Here is a 26,504-nt window from a genome sequence, read left to right as displayed (position 1 = left end):
AAAAGTTACAAAATAGTTGATAGAGTCCTGCGTACATTTTAGCCCCAATGGTGACATCTTACATAATTACAGTATAATATCAAAACAGGACATGAATAAAGCGAAAGGAAAAATTATCTCTTTTTACCTAAGCCTGACTTCGTAGCTATGCAAATGTTGGCAAGTTACCTGTTAGCTCTGAAACTCAGTTTCTCATCTCTAAAATGGGGATAATAGCTTCTGCTTCAGAGCTTAGTGGAAGAACTGAGATCGTATTCCTAAAACATCTACAACAGTACTTGGTTCAGCTGTTGTAATTATTTTGTAGGTTTCACAATAAAAACAAATAGTTCTCAACTCATATATACTGATTGTCCCTTTCTCTATGAGATCAGCAGAAATAACACTGGATTTTTCTTTAAAAAGTTCCACAAGCCTTGACATCATAGAGACCTCAAGGATAAAGAAAACATACTTCAGGCACACAGGAAGAAAAGATAAATAACCTACCAAATAGAAAGAAAAAAACAAGTTACGTATTTCTCTGTAGCAACAACGAAAGCCAGACAATAATGGAGCAATGACAAGGATGTTTTGAAGGAAAGAATGTGAGACCCACACAAAATCTAGCCACGATACCACTCAAGCAAAGAGGCAATAGAGATATTCTCCAGCATAAAAGAGCTCAGACAACACAGAACCCTTGAGCCCTTTTGATAAAACTGCTTAAAGATGAAATGCAGACAAATAAGAGACAAAATTAAAGCCTGAAGAATGGAGGATCTCCGGCCAAACAACGGACAGTGAGCAAGAGGATCCATTTAAGTAGAACTAATACCAAGCAATTGTGAGAAGCATGGTCACAGAGCATAATGTAACTGTTATATAAACTATCACAGCATGAAAATAATATAATGAGGACAATCAGATGGGGAAATAGGAAGAAATGTGAAATCACCAATGTCTTCAAATTTCATAGCAAGGAGTCAATCAAAATTATCTAGAACTGAAAACTGTAATTCAAAGACACAGAATGTCTCCAACTGCTTAATATTATTCATAATCTACTTCCTTAACCTCAGATCAATCTTTTAGGATCTAATATCTCTCTCAGGGAAAGAAAAAAAATACATCTATTTGAAGTTTAGTGCTTTCCCTGGTTCCAAATCAGTTTCATTTCTTCTTGTTAATCAAGGGAAATTAATTTTAATACTTTCACAAAATTGCATGAATAGTACACACGAAACTGCAAACACATTTTGGTGTAACTACCTGTCCATCTTCAGTCCTTCTTTCTGGAGGTGTGCAAAATGATAGCTACCCAAGGGGGATGATGTTTACCTCTAGCTGGTGGGGATTCTGGGTAGATTTTTATTTTAGTCTTCTGTCCGTTTCTGTATTAATCTAACAAGGATGTTGTATTCTTTTAATACAAGGAATAAACTCATGACTCGGTCTCTCTTGCAGACTTTTCTATTTTTGTTCTAGGCACTGCTCAAATGACATAAACTAGAAAGAAAGGTTGGCTTTGATAGGATTTATTCATGCTATGAGCTAGTAAAATCTAGCCAGCTTGCCTCTTGCTGCATATAAACATGGCCATAGATGCTGCATCAGCATCATACTGGAGTACGGAAGGAAAAGTCCTCAGCGCCTGGTTTGAGTGTGGGTTTTGTTTTCACTAATTGAAAGCCTCCTTCAGGGTCTCTATGAGCACATTTGCTTCTACAGATATTTGTACTGTACCCCAGAAAAGTTTAATTCTGAGATCCTAAATGAATCCAGTTTCCTGCCTTTTTTGCTTCTACGCAAAAATCCTATTCTCTCCGAAACTTATAGCAAATAAATAGTCTTTTTCTGGTAAATTCTTGGTTAACTTTCATACGAACAACAACAACAAAAATCTCTACTTTTGGCAAGTTCTGCAAGATGCCCAGCGCTTGTCAATAAAATTCAATTTCAATTTATATCTGTTATCAACAAACCTGAAATGTTCCTTCGATGTGGCAGAAAGGGTGTATTTCGCACAAGCTGCTGAGTCACGGGTTCTATTTCTGTCAGGGTAAGCTATCCTGAAACAAGCTAGGAATGCTGACTTCCACAGGAACCAGAAAGGATGGCTCTGCGTGGCTGACAAATTCAGACCAACGTGCAGCACTTGGATTATAAGCCAGTGTGGTTCTGAAGAGACACCGAGCTAAAATAAAACCTAAAACTAGAGTTAATAATCGAAGTCTAGGGGCGCCTGGGTGGCACAGCGGTTGAGCGTCTGCCTTCGGCTCAGGGCGTGATCCCGGCGTTCCGGGATCAAGCCCCACATCAGGCTCTTCCGCTATGAGCCCGCTTCTTCCTCTCCCACTCCCCCTGCTTGTGTTCCCTCTCGCTGGCTGTCTATCTCTGTCAAATAAATAAATAAAATCTTTTTAAAAAATAAATAAATAATCGAAGTCTATGTGTTTCAGGCAATTCAGAATCCAGCCATGAGTGAAAACCCTCAGAAACTTGCTAAGAAGAGAGAGAAACCCAAATGCCTCTCCACTTTTAGTAGCTTAGCAGGAGTCTCAGCAGAAGGGCAGGGCGACGGGACGGAAGCCGTGCTTTCCGACAGGGCACTGTTATCGGGGGGCTCCCACTACTAGAGTCACCCCTGCCCCGATGCCTCGAAATCTGGAGAGTTGCAGTGTTGTGGAGTCCTACCCAGGTATACCTGGTCAGCACCGCCCAGCTAAGCAGCTGTCTGTAAAACAAGGAGCTTCAGGGACGGTGCCTCAGCGCGATGCCCAGTTGTGACCGTGGTTCCTCGTACGGCGTGACAGATATTCACGGCCACACATGGTGCTGCGTGTGTGTGCATGCATGCACGTGTGGATGCGTACTTGTGTGCTGTATCTAGGTCCCCTTTCTGATAACACTTGCTAAAATATGATTTATGTTTGAGCAAAAATTCAGGTTATTTCTGAATGCTTCATGAATCCCTCAAGAAGAATCTGATTAAGAAAGTTAAAAAAAAGGGGGGCCTGGGTGGCGCAGGCGTTAAGCGTCTGCCTTCGGCTCAGGGCGTGATCCCGGCGTTCTGGGATCGAGCCCCACGTCAGGCTCTTCTGCTGGGAGCCTGCTTCTTCCTCTCCCCCTCCCCCTGCTTGTGTTCCTTCTCTCGCTGGCTGTCTCTCTTTGTCAAATAAATAAATAAAATCTTTAAAAAAAAAAAAAAAGAAAGTTTAAAAAAAAAAAAACTACTTCATTATAATGCACTTCATGCCCAGTGCCCCCTCCAAAATTCCACAATGACCGTGTTAACTCACACTTAATGTATTTTGTAGGGGGTTGGGAGAGAGGCTTTTGTTTAATCTAGACTCAAAACACATCTCTGATGGGCCAGTATGTGACGATAATAGCTTTGCCCGTACATGCGTGTGTCTTGGGCACATCAGCCCTCGGGTACACCTGAGAAGCAAGCAGAATTTATCTTTCATCCTCTTTCTCTTGTCCTCCTCTAGTTCCAGGGACCCATCTCTCATAGCCCGCAAGAATCCATGTCCTCAGGCTTTCTTATTCCCCAGTGGAAACCTTACCTCAGGGAAGAATTTGAAAACTCCATTCATACGAAGCTCTGAATGCCAGTTAGCTAACTATTTCCAGGAACGGGTTGCACACACATCCATCTTCTCTATTAAAGCAGTGAGATTTTTTTAAGTGCCCAGGAGAGGCTTTTGCACTGAGCAAGCTGCTCAGAATAAGGTTGTGAAATTAGAACGGAATTCCCTCCCCTGGGGAGTATTCACATTTTAGCAGAGATTAAAGCCCCAAGCCTAGGGAATGAAACCCTAATGGAGGAACATCAACTGGCAGGCAGAGGAAGCAGTTCTGAGGCCTTTTCAAAAGTGGATTTTCTGTAGTTCTCCAAAAATGCTACCCAGGTGGCCACCTTCCTCCTGGGGCTGTCCTGACAGATCCATTAGGCCAAGTTGCAAGCAATCCAGTTTATCCTTTGATCCACAGCCGTGCTTCCCAAAATTCATGTGTTCTGCAGGTGTCAAAGGGTATTACCCCTGGATAAAGGGATCTGTGGTCAGATAATTCTGGCAGACACAAACAAAATTAAGTGGGTGTCTCTACTAACAACTTTCTGAGTGTTAAAAAGGCTCAGGTGCATTTCAGAGCTTCAAGACAAGAATGTGTTCCTTGACGCTTCTCGAAATTAATCTCTCAGCTCTAAGCTTTGCAACACAGATCTTAGGCAATAGTTCTACCACTCAGATACCCAGTGGACACAGGAGTGGTCTTGGGGACCCTGGCAGGCATGGAGCTCATGGCACTCATCTCCCTTCAAGAGAAGCTGCTGCTAGGAGCACAGGCGAGTGGTATCATCCAGATACCGCACCTGGATTCAGCAAAATAGCACACAACAAAGTGCTACAGGCTGAGTGGCTTATAATCAACTGACATTTATGTTCACAGTTGCAGAGACTGAAGAGTCTAAGCTGAAAGCATCAGCAGACGATTGAGGGGGGCCACTTCCCGGTCCTCCCTGTATCCTTACATGGTGGAAGTGATGACAGAGCCATCTGGGACCTCTTTGGTAAGGACACTAATATCATTCCTGATGGCTCCACCTTCATGACATAATCACCTCCCAGAGGCCCCACCTCCTAATCCCAACACACTGGGGACTCATTTCAACCCAGCAATTTTGAGGGACTCTCAACAGCCTGGTTAAAATATTCTTAGATCAGGGCGTCTAGGTGGCTCAATCTGTTGAACATCTGCCTTCGGCTCAGGTCACGATCTCAGGGTCCTGGGATCGAACCCCGTGTCGGGCTCCCTACTCAGCGGAGAGTCTGCTTCTCCCTCTCCCTCTGCACCCCCCCCCACTGGTCATTCTCACACACTCTGCTCTCTCTCACTCTAATAAATAAATAATCTAAAAAAAATTATTTTTCTTAGATCGACAGTAGGCACAAGCTCTTCTTACACAATCCTTCTTTTCTTCTCTTATCATAAGAGTCACACCTGCATCTCCATCTGAAGGCTCTCCCTACCTTCTGCGGCACCCTATCCCCTCCTCCGTCACTAGCACTACAGCTCCCAAGAGACATGTCCACCCAGAATCTGTGAATGTGACTTTATCTGGAAAAAAGGGGTCTTTGCAGGATCTTGAGGTTATTATTAAGGATCTTGAGATGTTATTAAGGATTTTGAGATGAGATCCCCGTAGATTTGGGATGACTGGTCTCCTTATAAGAAGGGCCGAGCACGGAGAGACACAGAGGAGGCATGAGAAGACAGAGGCAGGGACTGTGGTGACGCTGCCACGGCTGGATCGGCCTGCAGCTGGAAGAAGCAAGGAAGCGTGTTTCCCTTCGAGCCTGTGAAGCAGGCACAACCTGCTGAGACCTGGTCCCAGGCCTCTGCTCTTCAGAACCGAGAGAGAAGAATTTACGCTGTCTAAGCCACGAGTTTGCAGTCATTCATTACCGTAACCCCAGGGAATGAACACAGACGTGTCCTCCAACAACATCCTGCATGTCCAAGCCTATTTTGGTACCCGTTTCTTGAAGGACCTGCACTGAGATAGGAACGTCTTAAAATTCAAAGTCGGGGTGCCTGGGTGGCTCCGTCCGTTGAACCTCTGACTCTTGGTTTTGGCTCACGATGTGATCTCAGCATCATGAGAGCAAACCCCACATCAGGCTCTGAGCTCCACACTGAGTCTCCTTAACACTCTCTCTCCCTCTGCCCCTCCCCACGACTCTCTCAAATAAATAAATAAATCTTTTTTTTTTTAAGTCAGTCTTGGGCCTTGGTCCCCTACACTTGCATTAAGATTCTGATTTATCAGGGCACCTGGGTGGCTCAGTCAGTTAAGTGTCCAACACTTGGTTTGAGCTCATGTCATGATCTCAAGGTCGTGGGATGGAGCTCCATGCTCACTGCAGAGTCGGCTTGAGATTCTCTCTCTCCCTCTCCCACTACCCCTCCCCCTGGCTTGTGTCTCTCTCTCTCTGAAATAAACAAATAAAATCTTAAAAAAAAAAAAAAGATTCTGATTTACCTGGTCAGCTCTCCACAATAGTATTTCTCAGGTCTGGTTGCATATACTATTGCCTGGGGAAATTTTTTAACTTCCCAATGTCCAAACCACACATCAGACCAACTGAATGAGAATATCTCGAGGTATCAGTATTCTTGGAGGCTCTCCAGATACAGCCAGGTTAGACAAGTGCTTCTCTACAGAAGTTATTCTCAAATCTGAGCATGCAAGGGAACCATCTGGAGGGCTTGTCAGAACACAGACTGCTGAGAAGTGCGAGTGAGTAGGTCTGGGGACCGAGAACTTGCATTTCTGACAAGTCCCCCAGCTGCTACTTACATGGTGTTCCCAAGAGAACGCACCCTGAGAATCACTGAGCTAGAGGAAGACCCTGACCACACATTCCCCTAAAGAATTCCTGGGATCCCTTCTAGACTTCCAGAATACCAAAATGTTATAGCTGGAAGAGGTTCCAAGTATCTCTCATCGTACAGATGGGAAAACTGCAACACAGACAGGTAAAGTGGCAACCTCCCCTCTGCACTACCACCCCCTCTCCCCCAGTATAGACTAAATGTGCATATGCCCTCAAATTCCCATGCTGAAGCTTAATCCACAATGTGAGGGTATTAGGAGGTTGGGCCTTTGGGAGGACGCCGCAAGGAGACAACTGTCTGTGAAGCAGGAAGTAGGACCTCTCCAAACACAGAATCTCCTGGCACCTTGATCTTGGACTTCCAGTCTCCAGAACGGTGGGAAATAAGTGTCTGTTGCTTATAAGCCACACAGTCTAGAATATTCTATTACAGCAGCCTGAATGGAGTAAAACACCTTCCACCCCCTCGAAATTGATCCAGACCATAGATCTGGGTTTTGAGCCACACAGCTGGCTGATTAACTGCCATGGACTCTGCCCACAGAGCTTGTTTGACTTTCTGGTTTCTTCTCAACACGGCCCCACAAAATATAGCTGGGATCAACTGCCAAGACAAAACCCTCACAACGTGCAACGATGCAAAGCGACGAGTCCAGCCTCCCAGCGGAGGTGATGCTGAGGGCGTACAGCACATCGCAGCAGGTGTGGAGGTGAGTGAATGGGTTATCACTGCGGAGGACTGTCCTGTTTCACTTAAAATAGAACTTGTCACCCTCCAGCTCAGTTTTCTGCCGCCCTCATACATCAACTGAGAAAATTAAGCAAAGATTTCCTACCTTTTTTTAACGTATAGATTCTTTTAAAGGGCAAAAAATTGTCCAAAGTCTAATCTAAAGATAGTGCGAATAGATGAGGGCAAGATGTAAATGAATTCCTGTTCCCCTGAAGTCCTGGGGGTGGGAATCCTTTAATCCTGAGCAATTCCTACTCAGAAACACAAGCTGTAATGACTTTGTCTATGTCTATTGGTCCTAAAGGTGCTGCATCTTTTCCAGTAAAAACACTAGTCTTGGATCTCAGGGGTGCTGCAGCTTGCTCTGCCCAATACCAAAACACATCTCTAACATGGGCTTGACTTTTTGGGGAGGAACGGGGGAAAGCCTGTAGAGCACAGTCGAATGCACAAAATACGGAAAGACAATCTGCCTAGCTCTAAACTGGACTGTCCAGGCATTTTAGTATTATCTCTACTGTTCCACTGAAACTAAAGACACATGAGCAAGACACATGTAGGGAAAACAAGGCCTAGGAAACACCATGTCCAACACCCCTCATGAGCAGCTCATGATTATCACCCTGTAGAGTCGTGTCTGGGAGCTTGGGAGGTTAAGGAGGCAAGCTGTTTTGTTTCACAAGGAATAACGTGAAGGACTGAGGAAAGCAAAGAGCTCTTTTATCATGTAATATAAATCCTTATGACTAATTTACTAGCATTGTAATCTCCAAGGAGCAAATCTGTATACTTGGTGAAATCTGTTACCATCAAAACTGCCACAAATCAACCACTGATAGATGTCTTCGTAACGAGAGAGAAGCAGCGATGGGAGGCAATTCCCACACTTCCTGCAAAGATGGCACAAATGAGTGAAGAGTCAGTCGGTGCCCTGCCCTTTGCATCCGTACTGTGTTCTCCTGGGCAGAGCCAGCAGGGACAATATCCTGAGAAGTTCTTTTGAATGCCTCTAGGAACTTTCTCAGGCAAAGTGTGTAGAATATCTCCAGGCACCTGTGAGAAGTCAGCAAGCACTCACACACGCCCATTTTTTCAGGTACAAGAGGAAAGGAATGCATGTCCTGGGCAGAAAGGCAGCAACTCAGAACAAGTTTACCTGGGGAGGCAGGGAGGCGGATGGGGAAGGGCAATAATCACGACAGTCCCCATTTATTAAGCCACACAGCACGCAAAGCACACCCAGTGAACTGTCTCACGGATCCCTCTAGCGACCCTACAACTTACAGCCTACCACGATTTCCATGTTTCAGTCGAGAAAATTAATGCACAAAAAAATTAAACGGTCTGCCCCAGGCCACATGGACTGCTGGTAAATTACAAAATCCAAATGAATACTCAGTTTGATCTGATTCCATAATCCACAGCCTTGACTACAAGAGTCCAAAGCCAGCTGCTCCTTCCCTACCCCACTCTCACCCTTATTCCCAAAAGGATTTAAGGCAACTCTTTAATGAAACTCTTTAAAGAAACATTTTTTTTAATTCAAAAAAAAAAAAATGAAAACTGAGGGAAATGGAGTAGAGGGAAAAAAATAATCAAATGTGTATTTGTACCCATGGCCAGGAAGCTACACCCTTGAATTTGGGATCTCTTCATAATTTTATCCTCAAGGTTAAACATGTGTTTAAATAACGTCTAGACTTCAAGTAACTGGAAGATGGAAGTACTTCGTGTGTTATGAAATGAACCTCATGCAATTCATTTCCACTGGGAAGATGAAAAAGATAGTTCCACTTAATGGCCATTAATATTTGAAATAAAGGCAGACACCTTTAAAAAAGTTTTAAAAAAGCAATTACCTTTGGGAATCAAAGCAGAAATACCGTATTTCTTCATCTTTCTTGCTTGCTTCACATACTGTAGATGGCGTCTAGCCAAGGACGGAGGTAAAGACTTCCATTTTCATACACGACACAGTCCTGGAAATGCATACCAAAGGTCAATATGCCAAAAGTGAACAAGTGAACAACAGTCCTACACAGCATATACAAGACAGCCTCTATTCTTCAGAGGTGAACTTATAATGTACATACAAGACAGCCTCTATTCTTCAGAGGTGAACTTATAATGTACTGTTAAACTTTATCCTTATAACGCAATCTTCAGCAACATATTTTCAGTATGTTGTATGTGTTCACTAAATTGATTTTCTTTCATAACTGACCATATATTCCACCAGCCTAGGGCTGATGAGCATCTGATTGGGGTTAAACATTAGCTCCTTCCGACATGCCTAATTACTCTCATTTTCGTTGCAATGTTGATGTTTATGTATCATGTTCACGAACCCTATGCCTCTTGCCATAGTACTACAACTTCCTTTTTTTCTTTTCCATTTCCATTTACAGAGAAAAACAGAAGAATGCAATAAAACAGGAAAGCAAACACACCGAAACACACTTCTATGCCAAGAGAGCCGATGTGCTGAAAAGGAACCAACAGCAGCAACGGGTACCTCTCTGTTTTAACTAGAGACATCCCTTCCTCGGCTGATGTAAACAAAATGCAGTATCTAAAAGACAGTTCCAGAATGTCAAAGTATAATTAGCAAAAATACATGATGTTTAGGAATATCAAATCTATGAAAGTTGAGGACTACTTATAATATGATAATTACAACATCGACACAACAAGCATTACTTTCCTGATGCTGTAAGAAAGGAAATGATGTAAAGAAAAGAAAACCAAGATTTAGACCTGTGAATGGAGAAAGCATTCCCTGGAAACATTTGCATTCAACAAACGAGTCGATCTGTACTACTGACATTTGGGGCAGATATTCTTTGCTGTGGGGGCTGCTGTCTGCACATTGTAGCCTTCAGCAACATCCCCGGTGTCTACCCACTAGAGGCCAGTGGCAACCCCCCCCCCACCCCAGTTGTGACATCCAAAAATCCCCAGACATAGTTGAATGTCTCTGTGGGTAGGGGGGTAAGGGAGGAGGCAAAGTCATCTGACCCAACCCTCCCCCCACTCAGTGAGATTCACAGACTTAGACGATCAGGGTCTTTCAAGATCAGAAAGAGCCTGAATCCACATGGTTTGTTTGGAAGGATTCAAGCACACAGAACCATAGCCCACTTTGCTTCTTTGCCTGTGCTGTGCACAAATAAGCCAGTATTCAGGGACACTGTAAGCCTACTCAAGCCATCCCTCCAGCCTGATATTTGCTGGAATTAGAACTACACCAATCCCAGACGCCCATGTTGATCATATGTGTCAAACTGTCAGTCTCTAGCAGTGATTTGTGAAATTGGAATTGTGTCATAAGTTAAAAGGACAATCCCCAAGTTTTGCTTAAACAGTCACTTAACAAATTAAGCGTTCTTTTAAAGTTCTTAAGATGCATTTACGAAAATTAGAAATCACCTAAATGGCAAGTAACAGAACAGTAATTAATTAAAACATGGTACATCCTTAAAGTGGAATCGTACATCACCATTAATTACCATATTTTTGAAGAATATATGATTACACAGGAAAATGCTGAGGAAACAGTGATGAACGAACTAAGTAGAATTTATAATTATATAAAATATATGTATATATCACGTTCAAAAATTACAAGCATAATGTTATCAGTCATTATCTCAAGGTGATAAGATTTTTGTTTTCATTTTCCTCCTTTTGTCTTTATTTTTTTAATGTCCTTCATTGAACAGTTAACTGTTTTGTAATTTAAAAGATCCAAACATTCTTAATTTATCCAAAATAAAAAATCGAAAGTTAATTTTACATGTGCCCCTTTTCTATAAAAGCCATCATGAGTGTTAAACTTATCAAATTATGGTTCTGCTCACAAAAAGTGGCTGCCAAATATGGCCACCATCATGCCTCTATTTGTACATCAGAACTAATTCCTTCTTCCCATCATACCAATGGAAAATCACAAGGCAACACTCTTCACCACGAGTATGGTGTCCCTTCCCAACTGTCTTCTCTTTGGCCATGTGGTGGCAAACCCTGGTATTGCTTTGTACATCTCCAATATTAATGTCTAAAATCAAAAGCCCAAAGGACAAAAATCACCACTCTAAAGTGAACTCATGAGTCAGAAAGGGTCTAAGACATGAGGAGCATTTTTAAAAGACACTGAGATGTATACTTGCAAGAGGGATGCCCTGAGGACTAGAGGAGAAGTGGAAGCTTGGTGAGGATGCTGGGGCCCAACTGGATGCATGCAACCACATCTCTCCTTACCTTCTGACCTCCAGGTAGGAGGAGGACTGCAGCTCATTGAAGGTCAACTCTAAATAAGGGCAGGGGTGTGTCGGAGGTGCATTTAAGGGGGTTCCAGCAGATGGCAGTAAAAGCTAAATCAGGCATGCAAATGAGCTCAGGTCCACCAGGCCAAGGGCGTGAAAGGAAGGTGAACAATCTCTTTGTCATTCTCCAAGAGTCATATTCTCACCTGTAAAGGCATCCATACACCTAAACCAGAATGATGGAAAACGTCTTGGAATGATGTGAATGGCAGCCTGGAATGAATTTCACGGCCACGGGCAACACCAGGAGATTCACTATGACTCCTTGTAAAAGGGGTGAGTTTGTAATAGGTCAGTAGTAACTACTGGTACTTTCACTATCACTTGGGAGGCAAGAAAAAGGTTATAAAGGACAGTTTATGACACTTTGTGCTACTTGTCTCCAATGCAGACACAAAAATGAGTGAGTGTGGGTCACCATATGAAGAATCTCAGAACACAAATTTCCTGAGATTGGAGGCAACAAACCCAAAAACGTTGTTTGCAGAAGGCCTGAACACCTCCTTCACATGGTGTAATGCAAAACCTAGCTAGCGGTCAGGTTTCCATCGTGGGCAATACGTTGGATGATCTAGTCAAATGCTCAACTTCTCTTGAGTTTGTTACTCATCAAGAGAACGAAGGTCTCAGTCAAGATAAATTTTAAGGTTCTCTCCAGTTCTCAGATTCCAGGAACCCAAAAATTCCTTCCTGCATAGACTGCATCTCTGTCTGCAGGGGACCAATGAAGTCAGATGAGATCCAAATTCAATTCAACTCACTAAACACTGTGCCAGTATTGAGTGCCTCTCTCTTGGAATAGAGAGATGGAGCTGCGATTCTCTCAAGTGGCTTCCAGCACCAGACTTCTGACACTTTCCATTCATCAGCGTGCCCCAGTGTAAGAGGGTGACTCATTGACTGCTCCTTGGGTATCTGGCCTTTTGTTCAGCCAGCCATGTTGTCTGACCTGGTTTGCCTTTTCTGGAAACAGTCTTGTTTGATGAGATGCAGAAGCTCTGCAAAGACTCTGGTAAAGGACATAGCAACAAATGATCGGTCTTCCTACCTTGTTTTTCCACATCAGCATCAAAGTCAGTAAGAAACAGGCATGGCACTCAACGACTCTTGACTTGGGTACCATGGTCTCTAGGAAATACATTCCCAGGGCCAGCCAGGCCTTGGTTACATTTCTTCCCCCATAAGCAAGGAATGGGGGAGGGTATTTTTGGCTTCGGAATCCTGTTTGGCTGGTTGAGAACTCCACTTTGATCATTTTTATTCATTCTGCAATATTATTTCCTAAAAGTGATGCTCTTTGCATCTCATTTTGGGGCTCCACTCACACTGATCAAAGATAATGACATTCTTAGTGAGCAAAAGATACCATTTCCCAGCTCAGTATTTTTCTAGGACAATTTGTTAAAGCAGATTTTAGGGGAGGCTAGGAAGTGGGGGGAAGCACTCCAATTCATGTTGCTGTGGCAACTTCTACAAATGCTAACGGTACACTTGCTCTGCTTCTGAGTGCGGTTTTACTTCTTAAAATATCATCGATTTTGGTGGTGCAGAAATGTAATTAACCAGGTCTGTAGAGGGGGAGGATTTTTTTTTTTTTTTTTTTTTTTTTTTTTTTTGGCTCTCTCTTGTAGTTGCTGGAAGGTCAGACTGAGACAAAGCCTTTTCACAGGTACAATAACTGGAGTTTCAACAGCCATTCCAGGTGTACCTAAATGGAGCAACGTGTGGCATGTATGAAGGCATCCTACCCCAGAGATCAGCACCGTTAGTCCTTTGCTAGGACTACTGAAGACAATTATTTGGGGGCTAGTAGAGGTCAAAATCACGATGTAGTTCTCAGCACACAAGCCAAAAAAGTTACCTGGCAAACCTGCTCTGTAACACTTTGCATGGTTCATTTCCTTCGTGGAACACTTTTAAATTGGCTGCACGAGTCATGAAGCTTTGCAGTGCCAGCCTCGGACAACTGTCAGATGTAAAGAGGTACAGAGCAATCGTTCTCTGCAGGGCAGTGGGACATGAACTCCAGGTGGTAGAAGACAGGTGCTGCCAGCAAAGGACATGGGAATTGGAATCCCAGCCCTCAGGAGCGTCATCATAAATGGAAGAAAAGTGTAAATAAAGGACATAACAGGCACCATGAAAATACACCCAGCTCCTCCCCACCCACTGTATCCATCACATCACTGCCAAGGAGATCTTCAAAATTGGGGTTCCCAGTCCTCAAAAATCAGCAACAGACTTCCATTGCCTGTAGAATAAAACTGCATACTGCATGGAATTCCTAGCCTTCTTCCACGTGGCCCAACCATGTCACCACCATTTCTCTTGTGCAATCCTCCCCCAACATACACACACAACCCTTGGTCTCCAAGGCCATCTGACCATTATTGCTCCTTCAGCTCTTGCAGTTTGCACCTCTGCCTGCCACCGTGTTATTTCTACATTGGCCTTCCATGTTGCCTTTAGACCTCTCCAAATTGGCAAATCCTTCTCAGCCTTCACAGAAAGCCTCAGACCTCACTTCTTCCAAGAAGCCAACCTTCACCCCCGCTTCCTTTTGCACTCTGCTTTTTACCTCTGTTTTAGTATTTGTCATCTATTTGCGTGCTTTCCCTTTTGCCTTCCAGATATTAGGAATTCCCTGAGGGTAGAGACTGAGCCTTTTCTAATCCACATTCTCCCAAAACTTAACTGAGTGTTCTGCACAAAGGAAGCCTCTAAAAGTACCCATGGGGCGCACACACCTACACACACAACTCACAGACGTGGGCATGTGTTTGTGTATAGGATGAGTGCCTAACCCTAAGACCCAATTAAGCTTTGGCCATTGTGGGAGAGACTGGACCAGGTTTGGGGTCAGGTGGAACTTATCTAAGAAGATTAGATGTAGGAGGGATCTTGAGCAGTGTTTTACAAGAAAGAATCTGTTCTGTTAAAAAAAAAAAAAAATGTTAAACCACATTCCAAACACAGGGGAGCTAGCATGTGGAAAGGCTGGAGGGCAAGAATGGAGGAGTCATGTGAAAGCTGGTTTGCCTGGAATGCCAATTATTATCCGATGTTAAACGCATTTGAGGAGAATTAAAGAAGACTTTTAAAACATCCTATTCTATTCACCTTCCTTTTCCCCAGGAAGTTTGCATAACAGAGGGAAACAGGGCTTTTGGAGTTGAGCGATCTATTTATAAAGCCCACTTCAATTGTTCACAGGTGTGAACAAGAAATTGCTTAATTTCTGCAGGCCTCAGTTTTCTTATGTGCAAAATGGGAACAATATCTTATAGCGTGGATTAAATGATGCAGAGAATTGCCTCGAATGCTACACACAGGCAGACAACAAACACTTATCCGCATGTTCCTCTACTGTGCCATAACTTAACACACAGAGGAATTTAACTCCAGAGGCCCCTGGGTGGCTCAGTTGGTTACGCATCCAACTCTTGATTGTGGCTCACGTTGTGGTCTTGGGGTTGTAAGATCGAGCACCAGCTTGGGCTCCACACTGAACCTGCTTAAGATTCTCTCTCTCTCTCTCCCTCTCCCTCTGCTCTTCCCGCTCTCTTCTCTAAAAAAAAAAAAAAAAAAAAAAAAAAAGAATTTAACTCCAACCCAAAGCAAATCTCAACAATATCCATACTTATTAAAGAAAACTCCTTTGCTATCTCAAATGCCTCTTTTCTTTTATGAATTCTGTTTCCTAAAGTGGTGGCTATGAGGGGCGCTTGGGTGGCTCAGTCGGTTGAGCCTCTGATTCTTGATTTTGGCTGAGGTCATGATCTCGGAATCCTGGGATCAAGCCCCAAATCGGGCCCCGAGCTCGGCGCAAAGTCCACTTGAGAGTTTCTCCCTCTTCCCCTCCCCCACACTCATTCTCTCTCTCTAAAATAAGTAAATAAATCTTTTGGGGTTGCGTGGGTGGCTCAGTCAGTTAAGCATCTGCCTTCAGCTCAGGTCATGATCCCGGAGTCCTGGGATTGAGCCCTGTGTCAGGCTCCCTGCCCAGCTGTAAGTCTGCCTCCTTTCTCCCTTCCCCTCTGCTCAGCTTGTGCTGTCTTGCTCTCTCTCAAATAAATAAAATCTTTAATAAATAAATAATTAAATCTTTTTTTTTTTTTAAGTGGTGGCTATGAGCTTCAAGGACTGTGAACCCAGACTGTAATTTATAGGTGCTAACCCAGACTGACCTTGGAGCCAAAAAAGACATTGAAATTAATGGTCACACTGGGCACAGTGACTCAAATCCAAAGCACAGAGTCTGGAAGGGAAGACACTGCAACTGCGCAGTGCAGAAGGCTGGCAAGTACTGTCCTTAGCAAGTGAACAAGGCCACATCAGTAATGATAGTGCAATGAGGACATCATGGACCTCTGATATGATGGGACAGGAGGGGCGTGTCTCTATGGTATAAAGGTAGGAGGGGTAAATTAATGCAAAACAGCAGGCTTCGAGTGGTTAGTATGTGAACAAAGGAATCTGATCATTTGGACAGTGGTGGAGTCAGCAATGACCTTCTGACTGAAGACAGTGCAGAGAAATAGTACAAACAAGACTGTATGGAGGGACTTACAGAAAACATGTGCAGAGGAAGGAGACTTGTCCCGCGTACTGTACAATGTGGAGCAGTATCCAAGGCCTCTACCCACTAGATGCCACTACCACACCCCCCCACCCCCACCAACATATGACAACCAAAAATGTCTCCAGACATTGCCATACCTCCCCTGGGGCTAGGAGGAGGGGGAACATCTGTCTCTGTCCCTCACACCTTTTACCTGGTTAAGAACCCCTCACATAAAAAAACTGGCCTGCCCTATCATAAAGGTCAGTGTCATGAAAAACAGACACCTAAAAATAAAGGATGGGAGGTGGCGGGACTACTGTAGCTAACACACAATAACCAAAGGCATTCTGGACACATGACGAACAATCACTTCCTCAATGTAAACCCAGATTTCACTCATGGATGTTCTACTATGTTCACGGCTCATCAGAGCAGTTTCCCGTTTCAGGGACATACCAATCCCCTCAGGGTACCCCGAAGATGCAGCTTCTGAATCTGCAGGTCTGGGTGGGGCCTGAGTGTCTACACTGCTAATGAGACGCCAGGAGCTGCCCCCTCAGACTGCACCTGGCCCACACCTAGAGTAGGGCTCACTGGAGGAAGCCAAGTCTACCAATAGAGGAACAGAAAATCGGAATTCTCTTTTGATAAAGTGCTGTTTATAAACTGGATTTTTTTTTTAACATACATATGTTAAACGGTTCCTGATCCATTTGCAGTGGATGTATTATTTTTAAAAACATTTGAGGGCACCTGGGTGGCTCAGTCGGTGAAGCGTCTGCCTTCGGCTCAGGTCATGATCTCAGGGACCTGGGATCAAGCCCCGCATTGGGCTCCCTGCTCAGCAGGGAGTCTGCTTCTCCCTCTCCCTCTGCTGCTCCCCCTGCTTATGCTCTCTGGCTCTCTCTCTGTCAAATGCATAAAATCTTTTTTAAAAAATAAATCAATAAAGGGGCGCCTGGGTAGCGCAGTCGTTAAGCATCTGCCTTCGGCTCAGAGCGTGATCCCGGCGTTCCGGGATCGAGTCCCACATCGGGCTCCTCCGCTGGGAGCCTGCTTCTTCCTCTCCCACTCCCCTGCTGTGTTCCCTCTCTCGCTGGCTGTCTGTCACATAAATAAATAAAATCTTTTAAAAAAATAAATCAATCAATAAAAAGATAAAAATAAATAAAAAAATATTTGAGACTAGAAGTGCCTAATTGCTCGTCCACCGTGAGTGATACTTTTCTTCTGTCTTTTCGAGGGGATGAGAATAGCATATTTATTACCTAGAGGAAGTAAGCACCTATCTTTAAATTCAGGATAATCAACTGCACCAGTATTTAAAGTTAAAATATTTGGGAAGTGTGATAAAAGTTTCAAAATAGTTTCCACAAAACAGTACATTTTTCAAAGCTTTTCCTTTAAAATATGTCTTATTTATTGGGGGCGCCTGGGTGGCACAGCGGTTAAGCGTCTGCCTTCGGCTCAGGGCGTGATCCCAGCGTTCTGGGATCGAGCCCCACATCAGGCTCCTCCTCTATGAGCCTGCTTCTTCCTCTCCCACTCCCCCTGCTTGTGTTCCCTCTCTCACTGGCTGTCTCTATCTCTGTCAAATAAATAAATAAAATCTTTTAAAAATATATATATGTCTTATTTATTAAAGAAAATCTGGAGGAAACACAAACCAAAATGAAGCCACAGCTCCATCATTTAAACCTAATTACTACTGACCTTTTTAAATATTTTATTCCAGACCTTTTCCATATGCACAGGTTTGCTGTGTTTCTTGTCAAATAAAGTGTGGTCTCCTTCCTCCCTGACTCACTAGCAGGAGTGCTGCTCTAGAGTATCGGAAACTTCACAAACATATTAATAACTCGATAATATTGCACAAGCACATTTAATATGTCACCCTCTGAAGCGAGAGAGCACTGAGAAGGAGTTCTCTTCAAAAACTGCCCACAGACAACTTCATCAGCCTCACTCCTCTTGGGTGTGTTGATCCCAGCTTAATGAAATGCTGAAATGACTAGAATGTGTTTCTTCCACTCACCCTGAATGATCTGGAACTGGAGCACCCCGGGTGGTTCTAGCTTAAACGTGCTGACAGGCCTGAAATGTTCACAATGCCTGTGCATTATGGAGAGGAGTGAGGTGCACCCTCTCCACAAGGGAATGGGCCAATCAACGTGCCCTCGTTTGTACTCTGGGTCTGTTTGGTTGGCCGGTTCGCTTGCTGCCCCTTCTGACTCTCAAAGCAGTGAGGGATCTCTGTACCCAGACAACTGAAGCATGTACACTGCCCAAAATTTAAGTGAGTGGTTTCCTCACCATGTACCCACCATTCTGTACAGCATATTTGGAGTTTTTTCTCAATTTCCTCCTCACTCCCTGCCACCAGATAGTTTGCTGTGTGAATCCCCCCAGATGCTCACCTGAACAGCAAGGCTTTGAAACGAGGTTCTGAAAGACAATGTAGTTTCGTTAACAACCAACATAACGTTTTCTAACACAGCAGTGAAACAGAAAACTGAACCAGTCTCTGACATGCAGACCATGCAGCTGAGTCCAGGCCAGCGCAGGTGGAAAAAAAAGGAAGAAAGGCACTTTCTGCACTCAACAGATTTTCAGACCAAAACCCATACCCCGAAGCAAACCATGTGGAGATATGTGAAGAAGTGCCTGGTTACAGGACAGAGACCCAGGGATGCTATCTGTTTCTTTACTTACTTTGAGGAATACCGTACAAATTATCAGGGCAGACTTCAAAAAGGTAGATTCCGAATTTGGGTGTTTAAAAAAAATAGGATTTGGATAGCTCAAGGAGAAAATGGGGGAACATTCAGGAAACAAATACTGGGACACTTCCTGACCTTTAATTTCTGTTCCTTCACTGAATTATCTAGAACTGGACCACAGGGAGTGGTTCCACCTACCTGGTGTAAAATGTACCTGTGAGTCAAATACAAATGAACGGATACCCATCACCCTACTGCTTTTCTCTGCTGAATGAATCCGTTTTCTTCATTTTTAAAACTGATGGAAATGAATTATCCTCTTTCCACCTAAAGAGGCCAATCCCAGGTCTCCTGGACAAGGTGTCCAAAGTGCCAATAATCAAGCATGTTTCTCAATGGCCCAGGGGAGGAGGGACCACCTGCCACAGGATCACCTGGGGAGCTTGTTATGCGTGTGGATTCCTGGATGCCACCCCAGGCCTTGTGAATGTAAATCTTGGGCAGGGGCCAGAGAATATGCGTGTTTAACAAGCTCCCTTGGGGATTCCTGTGCTGAAGGGAAGGACTATAGGTTTCAGTGTCTGGAGATGAGATCAACAACTATGGGACCAGGTGTCATAAAATGCACCTCAGAGTTCCAGAGCAAGTAGAAATTGCCCGCGGGTTTTTAGAGAAAGCCTTAGGTTAATGGAGTATTTACAAGATCTCTACTAGGGTCTGAAAACAGTGTATCTTCTGTTTGACAGATGCAACAAACCCTTTTAGATATGCTGACTATGTCATAAGAAAGACTGAGGGAAGGAGAATGGGGCATCGGGAGGACAGAAAGTCACTCAAGCCAGCCATCTGCAGAGAATACAATAGGGAGTTTTTCCACTGTCATCTTCACAGCTCGGCCCCGTGGGGAAAGTCCTCTGCAGAATGCTCCATTCTCCTTGGGCTTGTGACAAGGGACATGCTGGTGAGATGGCCTGCTCATTAGCAGGCTGTTTCCTGGGAGGCAAACACTAACGGAGTAGTTCTGAGCATTGTCTTACAGCAATCCCAAGACGTGGTCCATGAAGGTGCTCAGAAACCCAGCCTGGTGGCTTCTTTGTGGGAGGGAGAAGATGGTGGCGATGCTAAAATGTCACCTCAAAAATATGGGACTTCTTTGCTTTCCTCTGAAAAGGAGCTTCTCACCGGAATTATATTAGAAACATACGTTGGGAGATAACTTCCAGTTGTGGGGTCTACTTCTGCAGACCATTCTGTGAAGGTGTGGAAGAATTCAAAAGTAACCTCTGTTCAGGGGCGCCTGGGTGGCACAGCGGTTGGGCGTCTGCCTTCGGCTCAGGGCGTGATCCCGGCGTTCCGGGATCGAGTCCCACATCGGGCTCCTCCGCTGGGAGCCTGCTTCTTCCTCCCCCACTCCCCCTGCTTGTGTTCCCTCTCTCGCTGGCTGACTCTATCTCTGTCGAATAAATAAATAAAATCTTAAAAAAAAAAAAAAAAAAGTAACCTCTGTTCATTTTTTCACAGATCAAACTGTTAAAGGGTGGTGACTTCATATGGCCTTCTCCTCTGCAGCTGCCTGTCCTTCTCCACCTGTTCGTAAGGACACTCTCACTGGGTTTGTAAGGCCCACCCTTATCCTGCATAATTTCATCTGGATCTTTACCTTAATACCGGAAGTACATTTGCAAAGAGCCTGGTTCCAAATAAAGTCATGTTCTGAGGTTCGAGGTGGACATGAATGGGGGGGGGGGGGGCACTATTCAACCGCTACAGAAGGGATGTGTGTTTGTGAGATAATTCACTACATAAAAGGAAAGCTTCTTGAGTTTAGGTATGACCAACTTCTTTAAACGTTTGGAAAGATTTACCAGCATATTTACCTGGACCTGGAGTTTTCTTTGAGGGAAAGTTTTTAGTTATGGATTTCATTTCTTTAAAACATAGTAAAATTCCAATTTCCTATTTCTGTGTTTTCTCAGAAATTCATCCTTTCCATCTAAATATTGACGTACATTGGCAAAAGATGATTTTCTTTTTAATGCCCAGCACAGGTGTTGTTCTATCCTCTTTTCCATTCCTAACTTGGTTTCTGATGTCTCCTTTTCTTTTCGTGATCAATCTTTCCAGGGATCTATAAATCTCAGGAGTGCTTTCAAAGAGCAAGCTTTGCTTTTGAACTTTGGCTTTCTGGATTTTTCTGTTCTACACTTGTTTTCCACTTTATTACTTTCTGTTCTTTATTTTCTTCCCCTTTGAGTTAATTTGTTGTGTGAACTTCCGGAGATGATGTTTAGATCCTTGACTTCGGCACTTGACCTCTTCTCACACGTGCATGTCACAGCAAACACAGTGTTCTATCCATGGTCCTTACCCAATCACATATATTTTGATATGCCCCATTTTCACTGCCATTCAAATTATTTTCCAATTTCCATTATAACTTTTTCTTTCACTTATGGACTGTTTAGAAGTATTCTGCTTAATTCCTAATGTGTGGGAATTTTCTAGTGCCTGTTTGTTATGGATTTCTAACATACCTGAACTGTAGTCAAATAAGATACTATGCAATATTTTCATCTCTTAAATTTGTTGGTACCTTATGAGTCAGTATATGGTTGATTTTGGTAAATTTTCTATGTGCACTTTGAAAATAACTGTACATTTTGCAGTTTGAGCTATAGTGTTCAATATATGTCAGTTGAGACAAGTATGCTAAACATGTTTAAATGTTCTCTGTTTCTGATTTTTTGCCTACTTACCCTTTCAGGTATGAAGAGAGGTATATTAAAATTTCACACACAAAAAAAGGGCAAACATCTCTAGTAGAGAATTGTGGTGACACTCTTCCTTGCCAACACTGGGTGTAAACACAGTTCTGTCCCCAGTAGGAAAGGGCATAGACCTGCTTAATTGGTTTCTGGAACTCTCCATATCCCAGAGCAAGTCAGGGGAAGGGGGGGGGGAACTACAGAGTGCTGACTCGGCAGATGGTGGCTTGATTTGCCTCTGTGTTCACAGTAAAGGAATGAATCTCAGTGTGTCTGATAGCCGCCAGCCCTGTCCCTCTGAAGGACGTGGAACAACCCAGCGACAGGGAGCCACAGCACCACATTCCCCAAGCTGACAATAAGCAGGCTGGAAGCCCAGGCCACACGATTCTCTCCCTGCCAGCTTCCGGTGCCTTCCAGCTCCTGGATCCTGCATGTCCCTGCCCCATAACACCTCTGACTCATACCTGAGCCTTCCCTAGTCACCAAGTAACTTACCTTCCCTCTTAGATTCTGGAGAGAACCCCCGAATGAGCATTTTCTTTCCAGACGCTTCTTTCAGCAGAAGTGGAAGGTTTGGAACTTTGTTGTGGCATTTTATATTTTTTTAATTATATACATATATATATATAAACTAATGATAAATATACATTTACTTTAGATCATTCTTTATACAATTATATAATAAAAATTATGTATTTATATAAATCACATTATGTATATATCACAAATGTTATGTAAATATCATATATATTATGCATGTAATATCTATATTATAAATACATATTTGTAATTCTTACTGTAATATTATAATTATTGGAAATATAAAAATTATGTTAGTATAAATTATAAATAAATTTACATACAAATTCTCATATTTATTCATTTTTGGCCTATGAATTATTCCTATCAATTTATGTGTTATATAAATTTACATGTGCATATTAATTTAAATATATTGATTTTTATATTGTTATGATCCTTTATAAAAAGAGCAATCTAATCTATGCTGGATTACTGTCATGCCTTTTCTGTTAGTTTTAAAAGAAATTAAAACATTTTCATGGGCCACAGGCACTAGGCTTCCCACACTGAGAAGTCTGCAATGCCTCCCAAGATTGTTAGGGAAGTATGATACTGTGTTCCAGGAGGTAAAATAAGTGGTTATTCTGCCCTTGAGGAGAGGAGACATCATAAACTCAGCAGGACAGCGTGCGAGGCCCTGTGGGAACTCGGTAAATGTTTAATGATGATCCTTGATGTTATTTATTTCCATGCGCTTTTATGTGGCTCACTTTGAGATGTATTATAGCCCCAAATCCAGTGAAATTAATTGAATTTCTGTAAGAGTTCAGGTACACACATCACCGACAGACAAGTGGGGGAAAGCCCTGGGGAATTTTGTCCTTCTCTGCAATAGGAAAGTACATTTGATACAGCTTGGTTTTGCCTCATTAGAAATCACCCTGCTCCATAACAGCCTGCTGATGCTATGGGCACGGGGCTCTGTTTATCTGCACAGTTTAGACAAATCTGGAAGATTTTATTCTTGTATTTCTGTAGTGATGTAAGGAATCCAATAAAAAATGTGAAATGGTGTGAAAAAAGTCCCCGAAGGGTGATTACACTCATTGGAAATGATTTATCACTGGCTGAAAACTGACTGATCTTCATCAGATGGGAACACAGTGTTTGCCAGGGCATTTAAATTCTTACCGAGAAAGGTAAAGAAATGCAGGGGCAAGGGTTGTCTCTGAAGTGAACATGAGATCCTTCTACCACAAATATTTCTCTTTCATGTAGGTTTGGGAGAATTATTTCACAAGTTCAAAGAGAGAGAGAGCAAGGGAGAAAAGACCATGATTTAGTTTCATGACTGAATTGTTTTTTTCCCAAAGAGAAAATACTCAAATATTTTAGGAAAGCTAGCTCTTTTGAAAGAAGAAAGAAGGCTGGGCTGAAGTGGCAGATTCCTAATATCCCTAATTATAGATGGGAGGGAGACTAGTTTTTCATGTACCTGAATAAAACTGGCAACAGCAATAAAACCACAGTGAGCCTACACTATTCCTGTTATTACCTACTCTTCATTTCAAATGAGAAAATGACAGAATTTTCCATTTAAGGTCAAGGTTTTGCAGCATCGTTCCTCATAAACACCTTACACTGCCCATTAGTGGAGCGTTTTGGAACTGTGGTTACAACCTGACCTATAATTTCTTTGTTCATCTTTAACTACAATGTTGTCAGCCCCCGTGCTGGCTTATCCTGGGACAGAAAGAGTTAGTCTTGGTTTCCATGATGGTTTATATGTCACTCATGAATTGTCCTAGAGCTCTTGTCCAGGTGACTTGGGCCACCCACCATCTATGGCTTGGCCATCGTCAGCACACGGCTTCTGGAGTTGCTATGCTATCTAGATCCAACCAAGCAGGCAAGGTCACAGGAGGTCTTCATGGGTCAGTCCCATGTATACATGACTTCTACTTATACATTCCAATGACTGGAACTCAGTCATGTGATCACAGCCAACTGCAAGGGAGGCTGGGAAATGGAGTTCCCAGAAAGAAGACACTGATCAGCTAGCAGGTTGTTATTGCACCTAGGGTTGACTGGCAAAATGCCTTCTAAGCAAGAGGAAATAAGGAAAAACAATACATTGTGTAAGTGAATCTTTCATCATGCATTTGGGAAAAAAAAATATTTAGCTCTCCTTTGTCCATGACACTGGTGAATTGGGGTTCTTTGTGGTGACCATTTAGGCAATCATGAGGTCTACTCAAGACTCATTTCTCAAATGATTCAGAGGAGAGAGCATCAGAAATGTACAGAAAGCATAATATTATAGCAGAGGCATCAAATCAACATAGAGCTCACTTAGAAATTTTCAAAATGAAAATTCAAACGTTGCAAACAAATAATGCAACTGCATATTTCTATGAAGAAGGAAAAAATCTTGTATCTGACTTCACACCAAACTCACAAGTTAACACAAAATGCACTGTATATGAAAGAGCTAAAACTATTAAATTTCTAGAGCAGAGGAGAAAAATCTTTGGGAAACTGAATAAGGTCAGGATTTCTAAAGATATTGAAAGGCATAATTATTTCCTAAAATTTTATAAAATTGATGGTGTCAAGATTAAAATTTTTTACTCTTTGAAAAACACAGGTAAGGGGCGCCTGAGTGGCTCAGCTGGTTAAATGTCTGACTCTAGGTTTCGGCTCAGGTCATGATCTCAGGGTTGTGATATCAAGCCCCACGTTGGGCTCGGCATTGGGCATGGGGCCTGCTTAAGATTCTCTCTCTCTCTCTCCTTCTCCCTCTGCTGCTCCACTCATGCTTGCTCTCTCTCTCAAAAAATAAAACAAAAGAAAACAAAAGAAAATAAAATAAAACAAAAAATGAAAGACACAGGAAAATGAAAAGGAAATCTTAGACTAGGAAATTTTTTGCATAACATATCTGACTTATATCCAGAATATATAGGTAACTCTTATACTCAGTAATGGGAAGACAATCCCATTTTTTAGTGGGCAAAATATTGGAATAGATATCTCAAAAGAGAAGATATAAACAACCAATATGAATATGAAAAGACGCTCAAAGTCATCACTCATCAGGGCAATCCAAATCAAAACTTCTTACATACTTACTGGGATTGCTAAAGTTAAAGAGACTGACAATAACAGGTACTGAGAAAATGCAAAGCAAGTGGAACTCTCACACGTTGCTGGTAGAAATGCAAAATGGCTCTTATAAAGTGAAATACACACTTAGCAACTGTACTGCCAGTTATTTAAAGGAAGTGAAAATGTATGTCCACACAAAGACCTGAATGGGAATTATTATAGTGGCTTTATTTATAATCGCTAAAAACCGGAAACAAACCAAATATTATTCAACAGGTAGATAAGCAAATGGTGACACGCATCTATAAAACTGAATGCTTTTCAGATATAAAAATGAAAGAACTAGTGACATATACAAAAATATGGATGAACCTCAAGAGCATTATGCAAAGTAAAAGAAGCCAGATGCAAAAGCCTCATACTATGTCCTTCCAATTACATGACATTTTAGAAAAGGCCAAACTATGCACAGAAGGACTCCACACTTGGTTTAATGCTCTGCTGTTGCTATCTTTAAATCCTGAAAAAAAGGGCTCCACATTTTCACTGTGCACTGGACCGTGCAAGTTATGTAGCTGGTCCTGCTTGGCTTGGCCAATGCAGTATTTTTTTAAATACGAGCAAATATATAGTTCTCACACTTAGGTATTCCCAACGGGGCTGAGTGTTCCCAATTTTCTTACACCCAGAGCTACTTCAAACATTAACATTAATTACTGCCTGACCCCCGAAGACACTTGAATTTTCCAAACTTGCAAAAGCATGTTGGCCACCTGCTCTCAGAAATCCCTAAAAGCAGAAACAAAAAATAAAGAAGGACATACACATAAGGAAGAATGTGTTAGCCAAATTTACACTCACTCCCCTTCACTCTCTGTTTCAGTGGGTTGAACTACAGCCACATGTGCCAAGGCTTCTGTGAGATGTGAAAAGCTCAGCTTGTCATCCCCCAGGATAAGTCCAAGTATTCCAAGGACCAACTGAAATTTTTGCTTTCTGTCTGGATGTTATGTTGGCACTCATCCACAGAAGGCCCTGGTGTGGTATGCTGAGAGAGAAAATGTAGTGTTCTATGCAAGAGAATCTTAATATTGTTGGTTTCTGAAAACCTGCCTTGTGGATAATGGCTTCTTCATACCCCATGGAGTTTCTGGCTCCTTTTTCTGGAAGTTGTATATATAAGATGACCACCAGTCCTAACATCTACAGAATCCCTGCAGTCGGCATAGGCTCGTGAAATAAAAAGAAACCATGTTGTTAATTCCAAAGAACAATCAACACCTGGAAAAAAACAAATCATTCTCAATGCTGTGAAAAATGCCTTGGCTATATTTGACAACGAAATGGAAGGGTTCGTATTCAAATTGGCAGAGCTAAC

At 42.7% G+C, this 26,504-nt stretch overlaps 1 long non-coding RNA gene across 3 annotated transcripts in view; it reads right to left on the bottom strand.

The window, feature by feature from the left end:
• The window catches only part of LOC103666322, a 457,349-nt gene that overhangs the window by 333,031 nt on the left and 97,814 nt on the right, over window positions 1–26,504 (bottom strand). For all 3 annotated transcript variants that reach the window (XR_005835895.1, XR_005835900.1, XR_005835898.1), the window contains one exon: window positions 8,979–9,098. This is a non-coding gene — a long non-coding RNA (uncharacterized LOC103666322). The remainder of the gene's footprint in view (window positions 1–8,978; window positions 9,099–26,504) is intronic.

Source organism: Ursus maritimus (genome assembly GCF_017311325.1).
Source record: "Ursus maritimus isolate PB19 chromosome X unlocalized genomic scaffold, ASM1731132v1 scaffold_X1, whole genome shotgun sequence".
Lineage (NCBI taxonomy): Eukaryota > Metazoa > Chordata > Mammalia > Carnivora > Ursidae > Ursus > Ursus maritimus.
The sequence above is the reverse complement of the archived record's forward strand: the minus strand, read 5'-3'. Positions and strand labels throughout refer to the sequence as shown.